Consider the following 18,208-nt stretch of genomic DNA (forward strand, 5'->3'; position numbering starts at 1 on the left):
ACTCCGTCTCAAAAAAAAAAAAAAAAAAAAAAAAGAAAAGCATTGTGTACAACGTTGGGAGCATTTAATTGACATGTTGTCACTGATAAAACTGATACCACCTTAGAGGCAGAGGACAAGTCCTCACATTGTTTCTGGGACAGGGGCGTGGAAAAAGAGAAGCTTTCACTAACTCCCTTTATGTTGTGTATCTCAATGGCTACTAACTACGCCTCTCTCCTTTCTTTTTTCTTTTCTTTTTCATGCCCCCCCAAAAAAAGAGTATGATAAATTTTTAGGAACTAGTTACAGTTATAACTAGTTACACCACTCCCATCTTCAAAATCATTTAGCTGTCCCAACTCATTAAAGGTCAAATGTGGTAACCAGAATATGGAGATGGTCTTTGCTAATAAGGTTCAAACCTAACATGGACTCTTTACACTGTGAGCTGGGGTGGATTTAGATTTCGTATCAGTAGTTGATAGCCTATGATCTTAAGTTTAGTAGCTTAAGCAATTTATATTCACCAAAGTTACTTGTACCTTTTCCCTCTGCAGCTGATGGAAAACATGTCCTATTTAATTGGAAGGAAAAGCATCTTAAAATAACACTGAATCTTGGACATGTTGAAGAACAAATAGTTTCATTTCCATGTAGTTCGAAATCCTCATTTTATTTGGGACATGGCTGACATGTTTATAAGCTAAGTTTCTTTTCAAACTAGAGAATCCCACAGATGTCTCATCTGGGAGGACTTATGAGCTGTGTGACTTACTTTATTGTTATTGTTAATAATAAAACAAACTGTTCAATTTAGAAATCATTTCTTATCCTTTTCATTGGTTTTTGCACATTTCCTTTGTAGTTATAAAAGGATTCTTTGTGTTTTAATAGTTTATTCACTCATTCCAATAAAAATAGCTAAAAAATAAAATTACAATAGGCACTGGGAGTACATCATGTCCTTGGAAATCATATTGGTACTACTGATATTAAAAGGACCAGACAGTCACAGATAAAATTCTACCACCGCTTTTCTAAATGTATAGAGATCACTTTGGTAACATTAAATATTGCTGCTGCAATGTAAATTTTCATTTAGGAAATGGGATTCTTTAAACACGCACAAATTGTTTCAAGTTGAATACCTAGGAAATCAAAGGAGAACTTAAGGCCCTATCAGCTATCCAAGAAAATATGACTTCCCCTCCATGAATGGGCCACACACTATTTGACAGGTTTGGCTTTACATATCTTTGGAAACTTGGACATGTGTTTCATTGAACACTGGGGTTCTGGTAGATGCTGACGGATGGAGATCTTCTTTCAGACCTTCTTTCAGCTAATATATGAGGTGTTAAAGTTTACATTTCCCTCTTGTATTCATTGCCTTCCTGTCACTTGTCTTCCCTATTACCTCCTTTTAAAGACTCTTATACTGGTGCATTGAACAGATTAGTGACAGTCTTGGTAATTTTTATACTGTGGATATTTATTCCTGTATTAACACATTCTATTATTTAGAATCAAATGGTTTTTATAACTAGTAGCAAGCAGATTAGAAGATCCGTGAGATCAAGTATCGTGCATCTTTCCCCTTAATCGCTGTATTACCAATGCAACCTAGTGGCTGCATCCAGTGGATGCACAATGACTATTTGATAACTGAATGAAATAATGTTGTCTATTTCTGGGTAGAAATATTGACGCACAGGGATTCAAAGTTATACAGCGAGTAGGTAAGAAGATAGAAACTAGATCTTACATATTTTTGTTATTCTAATGAATCTCTGTTTTCCATCAGATTCTGTTTCTCCAAAAGAAAATCCTTAACCTATAAAAGTCAGATTGTTAATAGGTAGGTTAATGTTTCCCAAATTATTTATCAAACAAGGAATTGTTCTGGCTTAGCTTCCTTAGCAAAACATCTTGGAGATAGAACTGTGCAATTGTTGTACAACTTCAGGTTCAGATAAGTTTTTTTTCCTAGAATCTTTCAGACTGGACATGGAAACATCTATGAGCAATATGCATTTGATTCATTGAAACTAAATTAACAGGAAAACCTGTTTCAGTAAAATATAATTCAATTTATTATAACAAGTGTGATCTACTTTACAAGCTTGAAGTACAAATAAGGTCATGTAGTAGTCATCAGTGCTGTTTACCAAATATTTCCAGCTTTCTGACTTTTGGCAATGTGGCAGGATTCACTTTCTGGCTTTCTTATAGTAGGGTGGAATGAAGACTAGGTCTGGCCGTGGTGCCACAAACAGAGGGTTGTATGTCATTTCCAGGCCAGAGCATTCCGTATCCTGCCTGAGACCCGGAAGAGCTCTCAATCTCCTTGGCATGGTGGACTGGTAAATGCTTGATACAGTGACTTCTTTGTCAGCCTGGGTTCCTCAATGATTAAAAGGAACAGAGTCCACTATTGACCCACAGTTGAAATATAGCATGGAAGAGAAATAAACCTTTGTTGTTTTAAGCCACTGAGATTTGGAGTTGCTGTTCCTGTAACATAATTCAGCCTATTCTGACAAATATAGGTACTATTTTTTATTTTTCCAGCTAATCTTTGAGCCCTTCAGATATCATCTGACTCCTCTATTAGTTTCTCCCCCACCCCCCCCCCAAAAAAATCCAGTGTATTATCTTACCCAAAAAGGTCAGGAAAAGACTGAAAAGTCTTATTAGCATGCTACTGCCTTTTCTTCATCTCCGTCAAATAGTGTACCCATGGTTTCTCACAGACAAGTGGATTCTCATCTACTGGAGTGATAATATCCTTGCAAGTCCAGATTTCTGCATAGGTAGTGCCACATGCCAAGATATCAGCTGTTTAAATTCACACCCTTAGCTGTTGCTTAAAGCGCAACAGTGCAAAAGGGTAACTGGACCACAGCACTCAATATACTGGAACCATGCCTTTCTCTTGAGTTCTGGACCATGGTGGGCCCCTCTTTGCCAGTAGACTGTAGTTAGAGTGATGATTCAGCCAAGAGATTCTAATTATCTTCACTACCAAAAGGACGAAATCAACGTCTTGAACCTTGTTCAGGGAGCTGGACACATAAACAATTAATTCATGTATGTCAGCACACCAGGTCATTACTATAGAGGCAGATGCTCTTTAGAAAGGTGAGTGGAGGGAGGATTCATAGAGGTGATAATTGTTTTGGGCATTCATGTATATGAAGTTCTTTTTCCTAGCAGAGAACTAGAGAAAGTCACTGCAAGAAGAGGGACTGTTCACGTAGACATGAAATCCAGAGTGGGAACGAGCATGCAGGGGTCAAACATCTGTTTGATGGGACATCAACATCTGTTGATGGGACAGACATCCGTTTGGATGCATGGGATGTGAGCCATACCTGTAGGATATTATTTCAGAAAACCAGGTGGTCAAGAAGGTGACAGAAGATGGTACCTTTGACCAGGGAATGACAGCTACCATCCCAAACACAGGATCTGTGTAGATAGTGTGCAAATTTTCAAACCACACATGTGTGATACATGACTCTCAGAATGGAGAGGGTTGACATTTGAGATAGAGAGAATATTAGACCTTCAAAATACTGACAAGGGGATAATGATTCTTAATAAGAGCATTTCTCTCATCTCCAAGACCATCTTCTTTTCTGTCCACGATTCTAAACTTAATGGTGACTGGAGAGTTGGAATTTTAAGGGGAACCTAAACGGGGCCTACCTTCCTCTCCACTTCCTTCTAAATGAAATACTGTCTCATTGCTGCTGCCAACTTCCGATGCCACAGGAAGCAGGTCTGTTTTGTGGTCAGATGAGAGAGGGAGGTTGAAACCGACACTTTTTTAAGGGAAGCCTCAGAAGCTGGTGCTTGAGATTTGCTTGCTACCCAATATTATCCTTGCCAGAGGATACCATAGGGTTGGGAGAGGGTTTCTCAGAAGTTTGTGGGTAGCGTGTGTATTCTCATTAATTAGGAAATTAGATTGTTGGCTGTAAATTGAAGGGTAAGGAATGTTTTTATTTAAAATTGAGGAAATGAAGTGTGGGAGGGTAGATGATAGCCATGCTTTTTACACCAAATTGCAGTGGTTTACTTGCTTTTGCTTTGAGGGTCATATTAACTTCAGCACCAAAGCTGGTCCCTTGGAATGCCTTTCAGTCCTCTGAAGAATGGATTCATTTTATAAGATTTCCTGTATGAGCATGATTCTGGGTAATATAAGTCACCTTAGTGATTACAAGTTTTCATTCTCTTCCTCCAAATTACCCGTCTGAATTTCTTTAATATTCTCTCTTACTCCTTCTAGAAACAAACTTAAAACCCAATTGCTTTTGATTTCTAAGCTAAGTTTCCCCAGGCTTACCAGCTTGTGGATAATACATAATAAACCGTAATATCACTTTCTGCTCACTGGTGTAACTCCAGGCCTCTAGCTATACTTTCAAGCAGTCCTTTCTTCTTTTCCTCACTCTAGCTCCCCTTACTGGACTCCAAATCCCAGCAAGTCAGGTAGGGGTAGCGCCTGAGTGGGAGTGCTATATGGATACTGGTGTGAGCATCCAAAGACCCGGCACCGTGCACTCTGGAAGCTCTTCCAAAGTGCCCATAGGGTGCCGGGATCCCTGCATTTCTCATTGTGAGGAGGCTGCACCAGGTCACATGTGAGGAGATTGCTTCTCTTCCTCTTTGCAGTTATATTTTGTCTGTTGGGCTCTGAAGCAACATTTCTTGTGCCTGTCAGCAGTTCTTTCTATGAGACTGGAACACACAAAGAACATACAACCCATACCTGAAGTTGAAAGCAGTCTGTTCTGCCAGTTACAGCCTCTTCCTGGATGTGTCTGCAAAACCATTTCATTATTCTTTTTTCAGGAGCCTTCCACCAAACAAACAAATAAGAGCAAAAATTTCCAACAACATAAGAATAAAAGACAGAGTTCCTGTTCACTCATTTCTTATGTGTGTGTGAATCCCAGTGTAGACTCAAGCTGGATTTCTGTGCATCTAAGAAAGTTACTTCATGCAAGTGTCCCATTAGCCCAACCAACAAAGTTGTGCTGAAAACACTTTCACTCAAATTCCAGGCATCATTGTGGCTAGATGAATGGGTTACCAGGGCTGACTGATAACACATGGATTGTAGAATGTCATCTAAGGTATTCATTTTGTTAATGTTGCAGGGTTTATTAGAGAACCTCTGTGCATCTGGGTAATCTCCAGGGCTTTCAAATCAGTTTGGGGGATACAATTGTAACAAGTTCTGTTTGTTTTTCTTTGATGAGAGACATGGAGACTTGGTACTTAACTTCCTAATTGATTTGAAAATTCAAGCCTCAAATACCTTTAGGAAGTAGAAATCATGAAAACCAGAGTAAACCACTTTTCTTTTTTTCTTGGTCAAGTGGACATACTAATTCAGAATTTCTGAAGAATCAAGGTAGAGGGTTTTTTCTTTCTTTTTAATAAGCCTTGTGGATTGGATTCAAATGAATAAGCATTCATTTCACATAAAGGGAGTAGATATGTCTGTGGCATGAGGATGATGCTCAGAATTGTCTAGTTAGAGACAATTTTGTTTTGTTTTTAAGCTATCTTTACTTTGATATGGGGGAGGGGGCAGTTAAGTACTTTTTAAGGTACTCATACTCAACACTATGTTCCAAGATTTTGTAGTCAAAACATGAAATGTACTACTGTCTTTCTAATAGAGCAACATAAATGGAATACTGTAAATCTGAAGCCAGTTCTAGAAAGAAAGAGGAGAAGGGAATATTTTTTAAGTCCCATATTTATATGAAATTCAAAACTGCTTATGGTAGTATACAAACAGAATTTCTTCATTTTATCTATGTACCCTTTGAATGGCCAGATGTATTAGTAGCAAATAGTTTAGTATTTGCTATTTGGATGTCTTAGGAATAGCTTCCAAGGTAGTAATTGCATAAGGTGGAAATCTGTAGAGTTTGACATCAGGGTGTACAGTCTAAAAACCTCTTGTTATTCTAGTTTACCTTTTGTTTTGTGTTGACCTGAAGCTCTTAGCTCATTTGATTGGCGAAGGGAGCGATCTGGGATCTGCAGACACCAGGTTTCCCTGTGGACTGTAACCATCAAGAACTTATGTCCTAGCCACAAATCTTTGAGGTACTCATGTAATGGATTTCTGAGTGATAAAATAATACTGCTTAGAAACATTTTCTGAAGGTTTTGAGTCTGATGTGGAAATACTTACATGAACCACAAAGTACCCTGGCTTTATTTATGCTGTGGTTCATTACCGTGAAATTCCATGATGTGGAGTGTCACAGGAACCTTATGCTTCGTCTTCTAGTATTTGACAACAGCAGTTCTGTAGGAGAAAGCCTAAGCCTCTAAGACAAGCTTGTCCAACCTGTGGCCTGCAGACTGTATGCAGCCTAGATGGCTCTGAATGTGGCCCAACACAAATTTGTAAACTTTCTTAAAACGTGAGGGTTTTTTTATTTATTTGTTTGTTTTTGCTCATCAGCTATCGTTAGTGTTAGTATATTTTATGTGTGACCCAAGATACTTTTTCAAATGTGGCCCAGGGAAGCCAAAAGATTGGACACCGTTTTTCTAAGATCTAACCCTTCAAATAAGATCTAACCCTTCAAATGGCCAAATTCAAAGTGTATCTAAAAATCCAGGATTGCCCTTTGCCTGAAAGTTCTCATTTCAAAGCACTCAACATTTTCATTTAGAAATAGTTTCTTTGGCCTTTTATAGACATACTCTTTCAATTTTTACCATGGAGACCTCTTCATATAACAATACTTAGAATTTTAAACATGGTTTCACTTTAAGTAACTTCAGCCCAACTCTGCTGCGTGAAATAGATTTCTTTCCTCTCTCAATTGTGTCTGCTAATGTAGGATCAGATTATAGGTCAGCCCTCAAACCATGGTTATATACTTAAGCCATGAGAAAAACCAACCAACCAACCAACCCCCAAATCTGAGTTACAGAGGCAGTTGGATGCTGCACTTTACCACAGTTACCACGGGACTGAACAATGGGGTAGGAACGTAGAAATGAAAACTTAAAACAAAAGAAACTGTTTCAAAGAACGGATCTGGGGGGGGGAAAGAGGGTTCCCTGCTTCTAGTGAGCAAAGGCAGCAACCCTGAGCCTCTACAGCCCTTCCTATTTATTGGGTAGAAAGAGCAGGGAGGAGGAGTTAACGATTGCTCAGCTGCTTGATTGATCACAGGTTCACATTATTGCTAACAGGCTTCAGACGTGTCTAATCTAAAGAAATACTTGTGCCTGGGTCGTGACTGCCCTCAGCATTCTTTCTGGATGGTAGACTCAGTTTGTCAGTTCGCCAACATCCTGCTTTCATAAGAACAGTTTGCTGTTTACTCATATAGCCTCCAGTGGTATATGGAGTTGATCACGACTCTCACTCTTTCGGCCTGCAACAGTAGGAAGTCATAGTGTCCTCATGAAAACCTACTAGAACTGTTTCCTTCCCTTCTGGGATCTTCTGTTCTTTTTGTCATCCATTCTAATCATTTCTAGGTATACTATCTCTCCCTTTCATGGGATTAGCAATCCCATCCTAGACCTTATTCATAGTAGTGGCAGCATTCTCCAATAGGATGACACTCTTAGGATATTCCCACTTGCTTCTAGAAATGGTAGAAATTTCCCAAACAGTCTCGGGTGGCTGCTTTTCAGAACTGCAATACTGATGGGATGTTGGAGCAATGAACTGGCATGGTAATTTTGAGCATAAATAGGACTGAAGGGAGCAGAACTCTCATGTCAACTTCTAGGGAACTTAAATTCTAGGATGAATTAAATATATTCTTCATCCTATTTTTTTTTTATGGTTATTCCCTAGTTGGTGCTGATGTGTTTTTAAGAATATCTAACCTCTATTTTTCAAGGAAATGCAACCTAAGAGTATAGAAAATACGTTGATTTAAATTTGATTTTCCTAAGTTCAGACTCTATATTTACGCTTGCATAACTGGACATTAGATACTAAAAAGGTTTAGATACATAGGAATATGTATTACAAATGCATAATGATAACAAAAGTGCTTTCATTGGTATTCTTGTGTGCCCAAGGTTACCTATAAACCAAATAAAAAACAAGTGATTTCCTCTACTTGATTTGAAGTAGTCTCTGAATTTCTAAAGACAAAGATTACATTTTATTGATCTCAGAGTTCCCAAAAGAGTCTAGTACAATGGATTAAATATAGTAGCTGTTCCATAAGTTTTTTTGTGTAATTAAGTTCCTGTATAATGAATAATACTTTTATGATTGGAAAGTAAGATAGTAGTGATAAAATCTCAAATCACTTGAGATTTTATTCTGGATTTAGATGGTTCTCGGCCTTGTGGTCTGCATGAATAGTAGCCGTTAGCATTGTTCAAGGCATGAGGCCCTGGGTTTAGGGTGTAAGTCAAGTGGACTAGAAATGAGAAAAATTCCCCTTCTTATTTGGTATGTCCTGCTTTTCAAAAATAAGTTAATGATCTTGCCATGCCCTATCATAATTAGTAAGCATGAAATTTAATTTGACATTTCATGTTTGATATGCATAAGCTTGCCCCACTATTTTCTATTTCTAGAATGATCTACCCAACATGCAAATCTGCTCATGTCATTCCCCTGTTTAAAATTCCTCAGTGGCTTCTCATGAGTTTGATATAGATCATACCCTTAGCGCTGTTTACAGTGAGTTACACCAACCTTCATCTTTCATTATCCCCGGTCCCCATTTTGTTCTTTAGCCCATCCTGAGGTGGCCACCATTTTTCAGTAACCATGTTCCCTCCTTCTTCTAGATCTTTGCATAGGAGTTGGGGAGGTTCCTTAATGTGGGGGTAAAATTCCGGGCAGGCTTCTCATTTCTGTGCTTGAGGCATATTTTGAAGGAAGAAAAAAACTATTTTGTGACATCTTTCTGAGTGTTCGCCCGAGGCCTTTGCTATCTCCTCCCTTTTAACAGGTTTAATGATTAACAGAGCAGACAAGCAATCTCCCTGCAAGGCCTATGATAGTCCCTTGTTTTTCTCAGAAAAAGCGTGGGAACTTATAGGTTTCCTTGAATGTTACATGACTCTGCTTGTTTTATTTTATATGTTTAATTTTTTCTTTCTAGATCACTGGCCCTTCTTCCTACATTTATCAACAGAAGCATCTGTTTTTAGAATGCGAGAGGATGTCATGTTTTCTCTCCTATTCTACAAGCTCATTAAGTATTAGTAATGTACTTAGGTGAAGGACTTTATGCCATTGAGCCTTTTAATAGAGTAGTGATCTTAGCGTTACACTTCCGATGCCTAAAATATCTAAACCAAATTAGAGTAGGAGGTCATTTTCATTCAGTTTGGGGACAGGGGCCTATTGAAAACCCCTACCTTGATCGTCCTTTATTCACTTACAGAGGGAAAGAATTAGAATGTAGGCTACAGCCAGTTTAGGGTGCTTTCTGTCGCTGTAAGGCCAACTAGGAGTGAGTTAAAGCTTCCTTTTCCAAGAAATCATCACACTCCTGAGTGAAGAGCCTAACCTTTGCCCTCTCCCTATTTGCTCCCAAACTGGTTTGCCTGAGAGCTGGAGGCTCACTAACACCTCATTGTGAGTGGGAAGGACAGAACAGAATGCCAAGGAGCAGGCTAGGACAGGAGGTCAGCACGCTGACCCGGATTCAAAGGCTTGGGTTTGTTGAACAACCTCACCCAGTCCCGCCAGCCCGCTTTGTTGGCCGGCGTTGCACGGTATTGGGAGCTGTGCGCCCTCTGCTGGGCAGAGCAGCACACGCGTCCGCCTCTCAGCGCCTGGCCTAATGAATTTCAAGCTTTTGCTAACACGCGGGCAGATTTTCCTGTCGGGGTGATGCTCTACCAGCATAAGACAATGGCCATGGAAATACAGCTTTGAGTTATTTTGGGAAATTTTAAGCCAAAGAAACAAATGATAACTTACTTTACGTTCTACTCCAATCAACTTCAGAACCACCAATTTCCTTTCATTGTGGAATGGGGCTTTAAATTTTATCTGATGACATTCAAGTCAGTGGCACAATACACCAAAGTGGACGTCTTTATGTTCACAGACACAAATGGACCCACACAAAGAATTACCTAATAACTCACTCTTTCCACTCAAGATATTCCGTGATTTTTTTGGAGAATACAAGAGTTGGCATATTTTTGTGGCTTTCCTTATGTTTAACATAGCAGTTTCTAAAATCAAAGCCTTAAAATCTATTTGGATTTCATTCATTCATTTATTTTTCAGTCACTGAATAGACATGAATGGGCACCCATTATGTACCTGCCATTGTGTAGGGCTGTATAGAGCAGAAATGGAGGCGAATAGAGAATATCTACAATCTTGAGAAACTCCGTCCTGAGGAGAACTTAAAAAGCATACTAATAACGGAAGATATTAATTGCGAGGGAAACACAGAGATGGGAATAACAACACTATGAAGGGGCAGGAGTTAGGATCTGCTTTGCAGGCTGGTGAGAGGTAAGTATTAAAAGATATTTGTATGTTTGAAAGATATTTGTATGTTTGCCAGTAAGACAAGGTCGGGCGTGGCAGATACTAGATGGTAGAAGAAATGGTGTGTGTGTGTCTCACAGGGTCTTTTGAGAGGCTGGAGTCCAAGGAGTGGAGCCTGGTGAGAGGTGGGCTAGAGTGGTAGGTTACAACTACTTTGTGCAGTGCCTTGTCTAGCATGCTGAGCAGATTGCATTGTATTCAGTCAGAGAAGGCAAGTCGTTGAAGGACTGTCACTAGGAGAGTGTGAGGACTGCTTTTCATTTTAGAAACATCTCTCAGTAAGGTAGTGGATGGATAGAGGGTAGAGGAATGTCAAAAACAGCAACAGGAAGCTGTCTACCTTCTGTTGGATCAGAAAAGACAAAAGCAGAAAGGCAAAGAGAGTGGGGCTCCTGGAGAAAGGATTAACTGGAAAGCTTTCTAAGAGGCAGAAAGTGGATTGAAGGTGGAGGATGAGGGTGAAGGAAACATTGAGGAAGACTGAAAGTGTGGATGACACTGATACCAGGATGGGTTGGAAAAGGTTTCGTGCTGCAGTTGTGAGTTTCACTTTGGGCATATGGAAACTGAAGCGACCATGTGTGAGGATACCCACTACACAGATGGAAACAGGGTCTTCAGCTCAGAGAGAGAAAATGCCAAAGGGTGAGATTTGGGATCCTAGAGGATCCAGGAAGCGTCTTTGTGGAAGATAGGGGGATAGAGGCAAATGGAGCCTTTCCTTGTTTCCTGCTTCCCTTTTACTTAGGAGATTAAAGTGACAGTTTCATTAACTGCTTTTACCACATTAAACATTGTTGAGGATTTGGATATGGGTAACATTTTGTCTTAATAAGAAACCTACTGAAAAGTAAGTTTTTCAAAAAATGTTTTACTCTTACATGATCAAGTCTTTATCATGGAACTTGTCAGCGTTAACATCTAGGATTTAATGTCAACCAACGTAAGTTTTAAAAAGGCATATTAAATCAGAAGTGACTTAAAAATAAACTCTAGATGAACTTGATCTATTTAAGTTAAAGGATTAAGTTATATACATGATGGAGCATCAGAGATTGAGTTCTTTTTGGGTGGGCCTTGGAAAGGGAAAATGCAGAAAGATCTAATTGGTTTTGCTTTCGAAGAAGAATCATCATTTTTATGTATATATGTATTCATATGCATAATTTGATCAGAAAAATGCTTGATATTCTAACCTTTTAATTAGGAGGGAGGAATTTAGGGATCATGTTGTAAAATTGTTTTCCAGGTGAGGAATCTGTGTAAATTTGAGAAACACTGAAGGCTTTATTGTATGCTTCTTCTGGAGATTTTTTTTTTTTTTTTTTTGAGACAGAGTGTCACTTTGTCAGCCAGACTGGAGTGCAGTGATGCAATTATAGCTCACTACAGCCTCATCCTCTGGGCTCAAGTTATCCTCCCACCTCAGCTCCCCAAGTAGGTGGAACTACAGGAATGCACCACCACACTCGGCTAATTTTTAAATTTTTTGTAGAGACAGAGTCTCACTGTATTGCCCAGGCTGGTCTCAAAGTCCTGGGCTTAAGTGCTTCTCTCACCTAGGCCCCCCAAGTGCTGGGATTACAGGTGTGAGTCATCACACCTGGCTGAGATTTATAATTCACATTGTGACATTGAAGACTCTGAGAAGTTCTGCAGGAACCTCTCATTTCCCAGTCTTATTTGATGGCCAACCCAGCATTTCGCAGAGTTTGGATGATGTTACTTTAAAAGTTTCCTTTATAATTAAGTAGAGCAATGTAAGTGTTGAAGCTTTTAGCCACAGAGCTCAGTTCAATTAGTAAATATGCATTGAGCTCTTTTATGATAGTTACCAGGTTAAGTCCCCAAATCACAAAGATTATTCATAAAACAATAATAATGACAATAATAATAGTAGCTAAGACTTGTTGAGTGCATACTAGGTGCCAGGAAATTTACTAAATATTTTGCACACACCATCTCATTTAATCCTCACAACTTTGGGAGAAAAGTATCCATTTTAGAAATGAGGAAATTAAGACCCAGAGAGGGGAAGTGCTTTTCCTAAGGCCATAGACCTAGTGAATTACAGAACTGGGTTTTAGATGTGTTTCTACCTAATACTGCTGTTCACATTCTTAACTACCATAGCCCTGTCTATGGAGAATTTATGGCCTCAATAATATCCATGAATATTTCCAAGATGGGCTTCAGTTATTTTGACTTGAGGATCTTCAACCTGTGAGTTCTATTATTAGTTTCTGATATTCTGCATTACTCTGAAACGTCTTCCTAATTTAGAACCAAGGTAGCTCCCTTTCTCTCTGAATCTGAAGCTCTTTGTATCAAACAGCCTTTTGTTGGGATGTAGTATCTCGTTTCTTCCACATTACGTAATGCAAAATACATGAAGTAGATCAGGATGTAGCTAATTTACAGCTTTCCTGCATGGTTCCTGAATGTTCCTTTTTCATTTTTTTAAGTGGGAAAAATGAACACTATATTTTAAATCTTCCTTATACACTCTATGCAATACTTAAACATTTAACTCTTAGCAATTTGTGTTTTTAATGGAATAGGGTTTTCCTTTTGGGTCATTTTCATAGAGTAACTTTGGTTGTCCAAACATACTCTGAAATACGTTGGGGATTATGGTTTCAACACATGTAAGCCTAAGGCCAAAGTATGAGTAACACATGATATTTTGTTACATTTCATGAACAAACCACTGTTTTGTGGTATAATACAAAACATATCTAAGTAGTTTAGATTACTATCAGGCATTACAAGGTTAGGTTTTCAATTTATGGGATTACTCAAAGCTCATTAGAAGTATATTCTCTAGCTCTAGGGAATGCAGCCTAGAAAATAGTGGTTTCCCTTGTGAAAATGGTATGTTTTTAGTCCATTTATTATATTTTTTAGTTTATCTCAATTATGTCCTTTGGTACTTTAGTACAATAGTTGAATTCACAAAGAAGCTTACAAAGTCTGTTTTACCAATGAGCCAAAAATGGTAAAAAGAGGGAAAACACATTGTTGTTATTTATTAACTTAAACTCTCTCTTCAGAATGTCACAGACACTCTGTCAATGACACTTTTCAGAGCAAACCAGCTGTGATTGGTAGAAAAGCTCCGAGTTGTAGTTTTGTCTCTAGCATACACTGCAATGCCAGTTTGTCTTTCTGATTTTTTTTTGGTTTCCTCATTTAGAAAAATGAGCCTGGTATCCTGTATTCTGCTATGTGAATGTTCTTTCGAGGTATGCTAGGAATAATACGAGCTTTGCAATTACATATAAACGGGCTCCTATTCTCTTGCTGTATGTATCTGTGATCTCGAGCACATTATTTAACCTCTTTGAGCCCTAGTATCCTTATCTGTAAAACAATGATAATGGTCGAGTGTACATGATCGTATTATTGTGAAGATTAACTTAGGTACATGTAAGTACCAGAGACCAGGATGGATGCAGGGTGGCTTCTCACTGCATAGAAAGTTCTTTTCATTCTTCCTTACAATAGAAATATGATTATTGCAGCCCTTTGGGAGGCCAAGGTGGGCGGATCATGAGGTCAGGAGATCGATACCATCCTGGCTAACATGGTGAAACCCCATCTCTACTAAAAATACAAAAAATTAGCAGGCGTGGTGGCGGGCACCTATAGTCCCAGCTACTTGGGAGGCTGAGGCAGGAGAATGGCCTGAACCTGGGAGGCGGAGCTTGCAGTAAGCAGATCGTGCTACTGCACTCCAGCCTAGGCGACAGAGCAAGACTCCATCTCAAAAAAAAAAAAGAAAAAGAAATATGATTATCATTTTATTCTTTCACACACTGTTTCTTAACTTTTGTTTATATATCGGTACTTCAGAATTGCACTGAAAACTCTTAAAAAAATAATAGCAAAACAACAAATGGATTGTGGCTATATATCTGATACCTGAAGAACTGGCTGAATCTGATCCAGCTTATGTTTACTGACCTTTTGCTGTGCATAATGCATTGGAGTGACAAAGGAGAGCTGATCTCTTTCTGAGTTCTTGGTAAGTCCACATTTCAAAATGCTGTTTTTGTTTTTTGATTTTTTTTAAGCCAAATCAGAATGCATTATAGGCCATTACTTTAAAAGTTTCCTTTATAATTAAGTAGAGCAATGTAAGTGTTCAAACTATTAGCCACAAAGCTCAATTTAATTAGTTAACATTTATTGAGCTCTTGGTATTAGAGGTACCATGTTAGGTTCCCAAATTACAAAGTTTATTCATAAAATAATAATAATAACAATTATTTCTTTTGGTGTAAAATGGAAACATTGACCCTATTTTAAAAACGGAAGTATTGTCCCATCTGCAGGACACCTCTTCCTTCTGGAGTGGCTTGGGGCCTAAGGGAAAGGGCAGCAGCCATTGCTCTGGAAGGGATGTGTGAAGGAAAACCTTCATGCAGCATCCACATGTGAGTCTTAAGTAGACCCACATTAACTGAAATATTTATACATGTAATTTTTGAATAATCATTTACATCTGGGTCTCTATCTGCAATCACTTTAACTTAATTCTTGCAAACTTTTTCTCTTCTTGCTTTGACTACCAGGAAGTTTAAAACAGAATCTGTGACCCAATTATATTAACTTTGTGATATATTTTTTAGTTTGGGTCGTATTTTTCTTGGTCCTGATTTTTGTGGTGTGTCTTTTATTTTGTTGTTTATTAGTGAGTGGTAAAATTTGTCAAGTAGGGAAGAGCATTAATATAATACCTAAGTCAGGAAAAAATTCTAGGAAAACAGTTTGTTAGAAGAGAGCTAGCTATCAAATGATTCAGTGATTCTACTTGTAATGGGTAATGGTTCAACTTACACCTCATCTGCTTCCCCTTGGAAACTGCATTTGTTTTGGCAAAGCCAAAATTAAGTGTTTAGAAATGGAGTGTTCTGAGAAGAAACCAGCAAATCCTAGTGATTCTGGACTGCCCTTGGGATCCCAGTGCTGGTTTGAACAATAATCCTGATTTTTAACAGCTTATTATGTGTGGCTCCACTTTGGGCCAAGGGGATTTAGTTGTGTTTAAGACTGAATTCCATCATGAACTTCGGGCTTGCCTCATATCAGTTTAAGATTAATTATGGTAATTCTCAAAGCAACTGAGTGTGTGTCAGAATTTCTATCTGGATCAGCACTCCTCCTCTGATCCAGAAACCACGTCTGGGGAGGCTGGATAAGTAAGTGGGATTAGGAGAAAGGCATGCATTTTAGACATCTCCCCTGAGTGTGCTTGGTTCTGACACCAGGCCTTGCCTGCCTGCTGTTGACGGTGCCTTCTTGTACATTCGCTGTACATTTCCTGGCTCACTCATACAGTTTTTTAGTCTGGGTGCATCAAATTTAGTAATATGTCTCCAGAATAACCATATGCTTTGAGGTATATTTCATTTTCCAATACTGAAAATGAAAGAGCTATTAGGCTATGAATCTGTAAACAATCAGTCATTCCCTGTGTAAAGTAAAATGAATTAGCATAATTTATTAGCAAATTCAATTTTCTTTAAAGTGCTCTTTATATTTCCAGGCTGTATCATAATGGTTAGTAATGCCTCATTTAAAACAATAACCTAGGAAGTCTTCCATTTTGGATTCTTAATGGTGGGGCATGATTGAAAGAGGAAGAAAATATACTGAATGTCCTTTCACAAACTTCAGGAAATAGGGTTACTGGATCTTCATGTGGAGTGTTGCTTTTTTTTTTTTTAAATTAAATGTGATCTCTATACCATGTGCCCCATTTCTTCTTTTGGGGCAATAATTCTCTAACAAAATAGACTGAGTTAGGTAGTAAAATTGCATAATAGTAGTAGTAGTGGTAACAATAGTACTCCTAATAATAGCTAACTCTTTTTGGGTATCTGCCAAGCTTTCTTCAAAGTACATTACACTTATTAGCTCACTTAAAACTCTTTATCCTGTAAGTCAAATGTTCTTATTATCTCCATTTTATAATCCTTTTAAGGCAGGCATTTTTATTATCCTTATTTTATAGGTAAAGAAACTGAGACACAGACAGGTTAAAGAAGTTACCCAGGGTCACACAGCCATGGAGTAATACAGCTGGCATGATCTGTGCAGCCTGTGTGCAGAGCTGCTGCTGTAACCACTATCACAGAACTACCTTCTAGTCATTTTTTATTGTTAATATTTTATAAAGTTATGTCTCATTAAAGCACTGTTAAAAACTTTGATCCCTCCCCTTTTTTTTTACAACACATCACTGATTAGTAACAACATTCTTAGATTACAATAATGATCCTCATAATGTGTTGTGCCGTTTATGTGTATGTTCATGTCTCTTGTGGCTAGCATTTATGGATAGGCCAGTGTTCAAAGTTCTTTATATGTATTAAAACCTTTAATCTTACTATTATTTAGGTAATATTAGATAACAGTGTCTTCTTCATAGGTGTTTTTGAGAATTAAACATGTTCATCTATGCAAAGTGCTGTGGAACGTGTGGCTCATCATAAGTGCCCCGGAATGCTGATCATTATGATCCATATGGTACAGCTGGTGAGGCTGAGACTTTAGTGAGGTTGAATACCTCCTCACAGGCCCTTACCCACTTAGAGAAAGAGCAAAGCTTTGAACTCGGACACTTGCCCTCTAGAGCACACACTCAGCCACCACACAAACAAGAAATATCAGGACCTTGTCTTTGTTTATTTTGGCAAACCAAAGCTTTTGTTTAGCTTACAAGAAGCAGCATGGTATCAAGATTAAGAGAACAGGGTCTGGAGTCAGCCTTCCTAGACTGGAATAACATCACCCTCCTCCCTTGATAGCTGGGAAATTTACCTCAACTCTCTGTGCCTTGTTTTTCTCATCTGTATAATGGGAATAATTACAGCTTGTATCTCACAGGGTAGCTATGACGATTAAATGAGAAAAACCTGCAAAACTTAGTACAGTGTCTGGCATATGGTAGCATTCAAATAGGATTAGCTAACATGATTACTAGAATTGTATTGCATTTTTTTTTTTTTTTTTTTTTTTTGAGGCGGAGTCTCGCTCTGCGCCCAGGCTGGAGTGCAGTGGCGGATCTCAGCTCACTGCAAGCTCCGCCTCCCGGGTTCACGCCATTCTCCTGCCTCAGCCTCCCAAGTAGCTGGGACTACAGGCGCCCGCCATCTCGCCCGGCTAGTTTTTGTATTTTTAGTAGAGACGGGGTTTCACCATGTTAGCCAGGATGGTCTCGATCTCCTGACCTCGTGATCCACCCGTCTCGGCCTCCCAAGTGCTGGGATTACAGGCTTGATGTATTTGCATTTCTTAAATGTATTTTGAATTTTAAAGTCACCGCTTAAATCCTTGGAGCCACCAGACGCGGTGGCTCATGCCTGTAATCCCAGCGCTTTGGCAGGCCAAGGCTGGTGGATCACTTGAGGTTAGGAGTTCGAGAACAGCCTGGACAACACAGTGAAACCCCGTCTCTACTAAAAATACAAAAATTAACTGGGCCTGGTGGGGGATGCCTGTAATCCCAGTTACTAGGGAGGCTGAGGCAGGAGAATTGCTTGAACCCGGGAGGCGGAGGTTGCAGTGAGCTGAGATCGTGCTACTGCACTTCAGCCTGGGCAATGAGCAAGACTCTATCTAAAAAAAAAAAAAAAAAATCCTTGGAGCCAAATTCAACGATACTCTTATATGCCA

The 18,208-nt window shown here is 38.9% G+C and overlaps 1 protein-coding gene across 3 annotated transcripts in view; it reads left to right on the forward strand.

Annotated features, from left to right (window-relative positions):
- Positions 1-18,208, forward strand: part of SUGCT (succinyl-CoA:glutarate-CoA transferase) — a 738,264-nt gene that overhangs the window by 465,000 nt on the left and 255,056 nt on the right. The gene's annotated exons all lie outside the window — the stretch shown is intronic.

This window comes from Trachypithecus francoisi, unplaced genomic scaffold, assembly GCF_009764315.1.
Source record: "Trachypithecus francoisi isolate TF-2019V2 unplaced genomic scaffold, Tfra_2.0 Lachesis_group4, whole genome shotgun sequence".
NCBI lineage: Eukaryota > Metazoa > Chordata > Mammalia > Primates > Cercopithecidae > Trachypithecus > Trachypithecus francoisi.